Source organism: Triticum aestivum, chromosome 4D (genome assembly GCF_018294505.1).
Source record: "Triticum aestivum cultivar Chinese Spring chromosome 4D, IWGSC CS RefSeq v2.1, whole genome shotgun sequence".
Lineage (NCBI taxonomy): Eukaryota > Viridiplantae > Streptophyta > Magnoliopsida > Poales > Poaceae > Triticum > Triticum aestivum.
In genome coordinates this window covers 131540717-131548555 of record NC_057805.1, presented here as the reverse complement: position 1 = coordinate 131548555, position 7839 = coordinate 131540717, and the positions used below count along the sequence as shown (strand labels likewise).

At 47.1% G+C, this 7839-nt stretch overlaps 1 long non-coding RNA gene across 2 annotated transcripts; it reads right to left on the bottom strand.

The window, feature by feature from the left end:
- Positions 1 to 4147: 4147 nt before the first annotated feature.
- Positions 4148 to 6320, bottom strand: LOC123096833 (uncharacterized). 2 transcript variants are annotated; one of them, XR_006446715.1, is made up of 3 exons: positions 5174 to 6320; positions 4730 to 4833; positions 4148 to 4442 (listed from the first exon to the last, which is right to left on the bottom strand). It is a non-coding gene; the product is annotated as an uncharacterized lncRNA (long non-coding RNA). The 2 variants fall into 2 exon arrangements; XR_006446714.1 differs by lacking the exon at positions 4730 to 4833.
- Between the last annotated feature and the right edge of the window lie 1519 nt (positions 6321 to 7839).

The window sequence follows — 7839 nt, the reverse complement described above, 5'->3', positions numbered from 1 at the left end:
CCTTCTGTCTAAGGTTTCGGAGTTGATTGATCCTGTCACTGGTTTATGGGATGAACAGTTGATAAATGATGTATTTTGGCCGGTTGATGCGCATAGGATTCTTGCCATGCCGCTGGCACCACATGGGATGATGGAAGATTTTGTGGCCTCGCGGTTTACAAGGAACTTCGCCTTCTCGGTCCGATCAGCTTATCATGTGGAGTGACAACATCAATTTGCACGCTGGTATGAACGAACAGAGGGGGAGCCGTCCCAGTGTTATCCGGTGTGGAAGAAGCTCTGGTCTTCGCCCGCCCCAGCTAAGATTAAGATCCATGCTTGGAAGGTCTTACACGGATTCATACCATGTTATGGGGTATTGGCAAATCGCCATATTGATACGTCGGACAGCTGTCCTATGTGTGTGGGTGGATGCGAAGATATTATGCACGCTCTCTTCACTTGCCCTAGGGCAGCCGAAGTCTGGAGATGTCTGAATCTTGACGGGTTCGTGGAGGAGGCGTGTGATACAGACAGGACAGGCTCGGAAGCGTTGGGCTATATTTTATGTGCTCCTACACGCCAGAGGTTGATCCAAGATATCCCAGCTCAGTTTCTAATCCTTGTGGGTATCTGGTACATATGGTGGGAGCGTAGACAACATGTCCACGGGGATGAAGTGCAGACTCTGGTCCGAGCCGCGTTGTCAATCGCGGCGCTGGCAGCAAATTACCTCAAGGCTACGAAGAAGAACGCGGTAGTAAGATCCTTTGGATGGAGGAAACCGCAAGAGGATTTTGTCAAGTTAAATGTAGATGCGGCTTTTCATGCAGATGACCTCCAGGGAGCTGTAGGAGCTGTGCTACGGGACTGCAGAGGTGGTTTCATCGCAGCTTCAAATGAGAGGCTGGAGCATGTTGCTGATGTAGGGACGGCGGAAGCACATGCACTACGGCATGGCATCTTGCTAGCGCAGCGGATGGGGATCACGAAGCTCATTGTGGAGTCCGACTGCCTTGAGGTGATTGACACCATGAACAATGGTGGTTTTACGGCGTCTGGCGCAGTTGCGATCTATTCGGATTGTTTGGTCCTTATCGTAGGTTATACTTCGGTGTTTTTTGCTCACTGCCCCAGGGAGACAAACTCTGTCATTCATGTTTTAGCTAGGCAAGCGGTGTCGGATCCACCTTCCGTGTGGATTGAGGAGCCGCCGGCCTTCATTGTAAAGGGCTAGTGGATGATGTAACTGTTTTGTTCCAAAAAAAGTTTTCCGAAGTTTCAAAAAAAAGCCGATTGGCTAGGTGAGGCCTCTGCGAGTGCGACGTACTGAATTCAAGTATTGTGAAGCTCATTATTTGTGGCCGCTTATAATTTTTTGTGGCTCCTAATAATCCCTCCTTCCCATATAATCTTGGGCTTCTAACGTTTCGGCATGAAAATTAGCGCAGCCGCATGTTACTTGAGTTGTGGTTGGCTGGTAGACAAATGGGTCGTAAAAATCAGCCGCATGTTTATTTTCATTACAGAAATTTAAAGGAAGTTATTATCGTTACGAAAATTGAAAAACAAAGAAAAATAAAAAAACGAGTGTGCGAGCGACTGCTTTGATGAGCTAACCCAATTCGTCCTAATGTCCAACCAGCCCGTCAACGATCCTTGCCACGTCAGTGGATACCAATTAAACACCCTCAAGGTTTAATATAGACCGGGATCAGAGAGTTCGGTGTGCTGATTTTCGGAATTGCAAGACCAAGCTTTGATTTAGGTTTCGTCTACAAGTTGAAGGTTTGTTTTAGACTTTTTTCTAGCTACAACCATTGGCGATTTTAGGAGCCGTTCATCCACCCTTATCCAAGGGTGGGAAAATAAAAGTTACAAGGAGTTACAAAATTGAAATTACAGGAAATTACATATAATTGTGGAACCATTACAAAATTTAGGTGGGGTCAGTTAATTTATGAAAGGGTAAATCCGTCACTAGTTTTTTTTTTTTTTTGAGTGGATCACTAGGGCAGCTATGCCGTGGGATAGAAAGCAAGATGGACGTCGGATCTGATGTTTAAGGCCCGCGCGAGATTAGCTCCTTCCGTTCGCTAATTGACTCCGTACGATGGAATAATACAACGTGGGCCTGCTAGTCAGTTTACACATGCAGTTTCTTTCCTTGCAACTACCCCACAATAAGCGGTTTAACTCTCGTTGATCAGTCGTGCTTCCTCCATATTCTTTTGGTTTCTATTCCAAAACTAAAGAAAGCATGCACCGGAAGCATGCATGGTGCTGAATCATTTCCTCTCATCTAATTCAACTCGTGTGTCCGAAGCATTTTATATGGACCAACAAAGCACTTATTGTGAGGGTTAGAGCATCTGCCTCAAACCCACCTCATATGCCGGGAGGATGGCCCGGTCAGTGACCAGTCATAAAAAATCAACCTAGACGGGCGCCTTAAACGGGCCTCAAATGCCCGGACTGACTGACACCTCTCATATTCAGCCCAAATCTAGGGTGGATATGGGGGCTCCCGGGCGCGTCCGCCACGTCAGACCTAGCTCATGCCGGTCCACCCGACCCCACATATATTTCTCCCCATCCGCTGCCCCGGCCAAACTCTAGCCACTCCCCTCCGCCACTCAACCTTCCATCCGACGATCTCCGACCATCTCCGGCATGGCAGGCAGTAGATCCGAGTCATACACCTCCAGATTCATGGACCCCGAGCTCATCCCACGCAGCCCCGAGAAGGAGATGACCCTCTGGCTTGCATTGCGCCGCTCCCGGCAGGAGGCCGCCCGACGGCAGCAGTCGGACTCCTTGCATCATGAATCCATCGCGTCCGCCTAAATGGCGCATGGATATGCTGCGACGTGCGCCACCACTGTCTCACCGGAGGCGGTGCGGTCCGTCTGGCGTCCGAACGTTGTGCCGGAGGCGCATCCCCTCCATTGGCACGCCGAGCTGGAGGGGAATGCATGGACGTCGTCGGACGCTAACATGGCGTGGCATGCCCGCTGTGTGAGGCAGTGGGCGCAGGAGACGGTGATAGCCCTCATGGTGGTGGGCGTTGGAGAGGCGAGTCGCATTCTCCGGCACCCCGGCGGATGGCCTGCAACCCCGTGTGTCGCAAGCATGTCATGATTGATATCGCCGGCTCGTCCCAGAACGGATCCATCATCAATCTGACGTCCACAGGCACCGTCAGGGTTCTAGGCTCTGACGAGGAAGAGTAGGGCATGGGAGACGGCGGCGCCTTGAGTCCTGTGAGCTGGCTTGTGTCCGATGTCCTACTCTACCTCACCGGGGACCGGACCAACACTTTGAGGAGCACGGCCGGCCGCTGACATGGGCACGGCGGAGCCGGACGTGCTCCGCTTAAATATTGGTTTACGTTGCATGTAATAATATGAATTTGAGGTCTCTAATTTGAGATATCCAGTTGTAAAATTAAATATTTGAGGCATGATCAGTCACTGTCCCCGGACGCGAACAGCCGTGTCCGCGGGCGTTTGAGGGGCCGGATTTGCCGAGTCCGGTTGTAGATGTTCTTATTGCACTATGAGTCACGCGGATACATCACTACCACCATGAGCCCTCTAATTCTACTAGTACCACCAGTATGGGTAGTCCAAGCCTAAACCTACGTTCACATGGTGACAAGGTGAACGGTCCCACTATTAGCAGTACAAGTACTCATGGCACGCAACTTCCGCTACGGGCCATCTCGACCCCGACTACTGGTACTCGTGGGCCATTCGGACTACGACTATCTGTAGTGGTTAGTCCGAACGAGTAAAGCCGGTAGTTCTGGGCCATCGTCTATAGGTACTTTTGACACCATGGTTCTTTACATCTATAAGACTATGGGTTATCCAGACACCCCGGATCCCTTTAGGACAATAATGGGTCATCCAAAAATGCTAAAAGTCGTTCCCAACAAGTAAGACCGGTACTCCGCAGCCGAACCGTACGTAAACCTATGTTGTTTCCCGCCCTCTTATTAGCAATCAGATTCAATTATGCTACCATTTGATGGTAAAGCAAAATACATCGACAGTGGTAGTGTTTTAGGAGTTCGCTGCCACATTCACAACATGATGTAGTTGCGCCTTAATGGTTGGAAAGAAATACAAAAAAATTGACTGGCAGGTGAAAGATGCAACACAAATAATCCAACAATCTCACACATGCAATTCAAATTAAAATGTACTGTATTACACACAAAGTAACTCTGATGTCGCGACAAACAAACTAAAGGATTTTTCTTCTCCACAAAATGCATTTAACATCAAGTTTATCCCAACTAAAGCAATAGTCTATTTTACAAGTCATCAACCACCACCAGGTTTAAAGCATGAATGATGCAATCAGACACCACCAAAAGATTCAGCACATGATTCCCAGAATCAATCAGTAGGGACACTTTTACAGTCATCCAGGCGACCACGAGTCATACAATATATCTGCACACATAAGAGACACATCAACCTTTAATCTTATATAAATCATGCAAAATTCTATTCAGTCACAATCACGGAAATACTTGCAGAAATTAATACTCGACCAAGCAACAATTGTTTCCTATCTACCACGAAATACTTACAGAAATTAATACTTGATAATAGGACCACAAGTGCAACAGTTTCCTACCACGAAACCCCTTCTACAGAGAGCTATAGCTAACAGTTTGCTGCCATCATGTCCTACACAACAAAGAAATATAATTACTCCAAAAGCTCCATCTACTTACAAAGCAATATTGGTTTCTTCATTGCTCCACGTAGTTCCGCCTTTTGTAATCTCAATTCTTTGTGGTGAAATCATATTCATGCAGCGATATTATTATTATTTTATCTGCGTCAATCAAGAATGTGGAGATGTGTGATTCTGTCAGTCAAGAAAGGGAGATTTGGATAGCTACTTCAAGACTATGAACAAATGATTTCTAAATTCTCTTAGCTTCCCTTCCAAAACAGTTGTGAATTAGCATACATATTGGATTCCTAGACAGTAGCTTAGCAGCCAGTGTTCACATTATAACTCAAGTACACGCCATCATATCAGATACATTGAGCAAACTTCAGAACATGAACCATCAGTGCACTATATCTAAACTGAATTTTTTCACGACGTAGATGGGCAGATGGCAAGAGAGAAAGGCGAAAACAGAACATGAGTTGTAGAAAAGCCTTACCAGTACATGCATCGGATCTTTCGGGTCTGCGTCTGCATCGCCGCTTGTGCCACGGTCTGCGCCGGCCTCATCTTCGCCACCGCCAAAGTGCATGATGGCTACGGGCTCGTGCAGCCACAGTAATTGCCGCAATCTCCCGTGCAGGACCCTGCAGGAAGGCTACGAGCTCCAATGTTTGAAAACCCAATTTTGTCATGTTCAATTTGATTGGATCGTTCACGAATAACATGCAGCTAAGATAAGTGTACGTGAGGAGAAGATTACATACGAAACAATATGACGAAAATATTACTGAAAGATATGCTGGAAAAGGGACAGCATAATGTGACTGATGCATCCTCCCAACCAACCAGCATATGTAGGATCGATTATCACATTTCACAACCATACCAGATATATAACTCTTATGACATGCAGAACAAGATTAACGAATGAACATTTGAAAAGAAAATACTAACAGATGAGGATGCACACATCATTAATCCAGATTACTACCCGATGATCAAAGCAAAATTCATCCCAGGAAAATGATTAAACACATAGTTGTAGCATGTCCAAAATCCAAGATAAGATGCATATCAACATTACCCCTAAATAAGCTAATTAAGATAGACATGGTTCTCCTGAAATTAAACACAGATATTAGCAGCAGATTAAACTGGCCGAACTGAACTGATATCAAAAGGTTGCATGAACTAGATAGCATACATAAGCAAAGCGACAGATAGAGTGATTCAAAATACTAAGTAGGGACATCAGGGAAATCTATCGAATTGTGCCTGATTAATGCTTCCACTCCCATGTACGTGAAAAAACATGGCATCCTCTGTCGGCGGCGGCGTTAGAAGATTCAGCCTCGGGGGGTGCTGCTGAGGGAAGAGGAGGGTAGCCGGCGTTGACGGCCGTCAGCAGCTGATCCAGAGAGGAGGCGCTGCTGTGAGGAGCAGTAGTGGTGGGGAGGGCCTGCTCGACGGACAAGGCGGTGCTGGGGGCGGTGGGGCAGCAGAGGAGAGCATGCGGCGGCGGCTGTGCGAGGGTCGGCGGCGGCGGCACGATCAAGAGGAGGGTCGGCGGCGGCGGCTGTGCGAGGGACTGACGAGGCAGATGAAGAGAGAATGACCAAGGACGTGCGAGGGTATTGACGAGGCTGCGCAAGGGGATTGACCTGCTAATTTTACAGCTGTGCCCTTTCTACAGAAAAATAAACCTTTCAATGAATTTCTTAGATCTAATGGCTAGGAAAAATCAGAGCTGGAGTTACATGAAATTACAACTTGTAACTCGCCAATCACTGTAAAAGGAAAATACAGCAGCCGTATCCCCGAGAAAAGTAGGAGTAACAAGTTAACAGTTAACGAAAGAGACCCACATACAACGCTGAAAACGGAACGGGGGCCTCGCATGACAACAACCATATACGACGCCTTCGGAGAGCTCTACTTCGGAAGCCCGTCGAGTAGTTGCACACTTCGGCCTGGTTGTTGACTTGTTGCTGTGGTAAGATTCAGAGACGCCCGGAGCTTGTTTACATGGAACGAGGCAAAGTCCTCCAGCCTGTTCATTGCTTCATTCGCACATAGAGGCATTCACTCCTGAATGTAGCAAAGCAAAAACCGGAGTTGGGTAGTTGTTTGTGAACGTTTCCTTTACCTGTCTGTATATATTTATTTTATTGTTCTACGGTCTCGGAGTTAAAAAATGTAGCAAAGCACTTTTCGGCTGTTTAACACCCAACAATGATGATTAAAGATTTGCCATTTCTGTTGTTCCAAACTTCACAAAATAGCAGAGTTGGAAACATTGACCGCAAACAACTACCAACTAAGGGCATCTCGAGCCGTTCGGCCCCCAAGGGCTTAAAATAGCGCCTCTTGGGGATTTACCGACGATATTTTCGGCATGGGGGGCTCCTGCTCCCAGCGCCCCCTCCCTCCAAGTTCACCCCAACCATCGAGTTCTAACACAAATTCGGCACACTTCGGGACAAAATCAACAAAAACTAATTTTTTTATCACATAGTTCATCACAAAAATCAATACAAATCAAATAGTTCAATGAAGCAAGCTCATAATTCGAACACAAATTAAAACACATCGAACTAGGCGTTTCCTTTGAGCCCATGCAGCCGGTACCTGGTGATCAACAACTGCAAGAGGACCCTGCCTGAAATATGGTTCTGTGTCAAACACCGACTCTTTCTGCTCGCTCTCAATGATCATGTTATGCAAGATGACACAGAAATTCATCACCTCCCACATATGAGATTTCGACCAGGTCAGAGCGGGGTACCGGACAACAGCAAATCGAGATTGGAGCGCATCAAATGCCCGCTCGACATCCTTCCTGCAAGCTCCTGACACTTAACAAAATAGGAGTTCTTTCCTCCTGGCACAGGGTTTGAGATAGTCTCACAAATATTGACCATCTTGGATATATGCCATCCGCTAGGTAGTATCCCTTGTTGTAGTGGCGCCCATTGACCTCGAAGTTCACCGGAGGAGCATGACCTTTAACAAGTTTGGCAAAGACATTCGAGCACTGCAGGACGTTGAAGTCATTGTGAGTTCCTGGCATACAAAGGAGTGTCAAATCCAGAGGTCATGTGTAGCCACTTCCTCAAGCACCACATTGCAAGCTCCTTTCGCGCCTTTGTACATCTCCTGCCA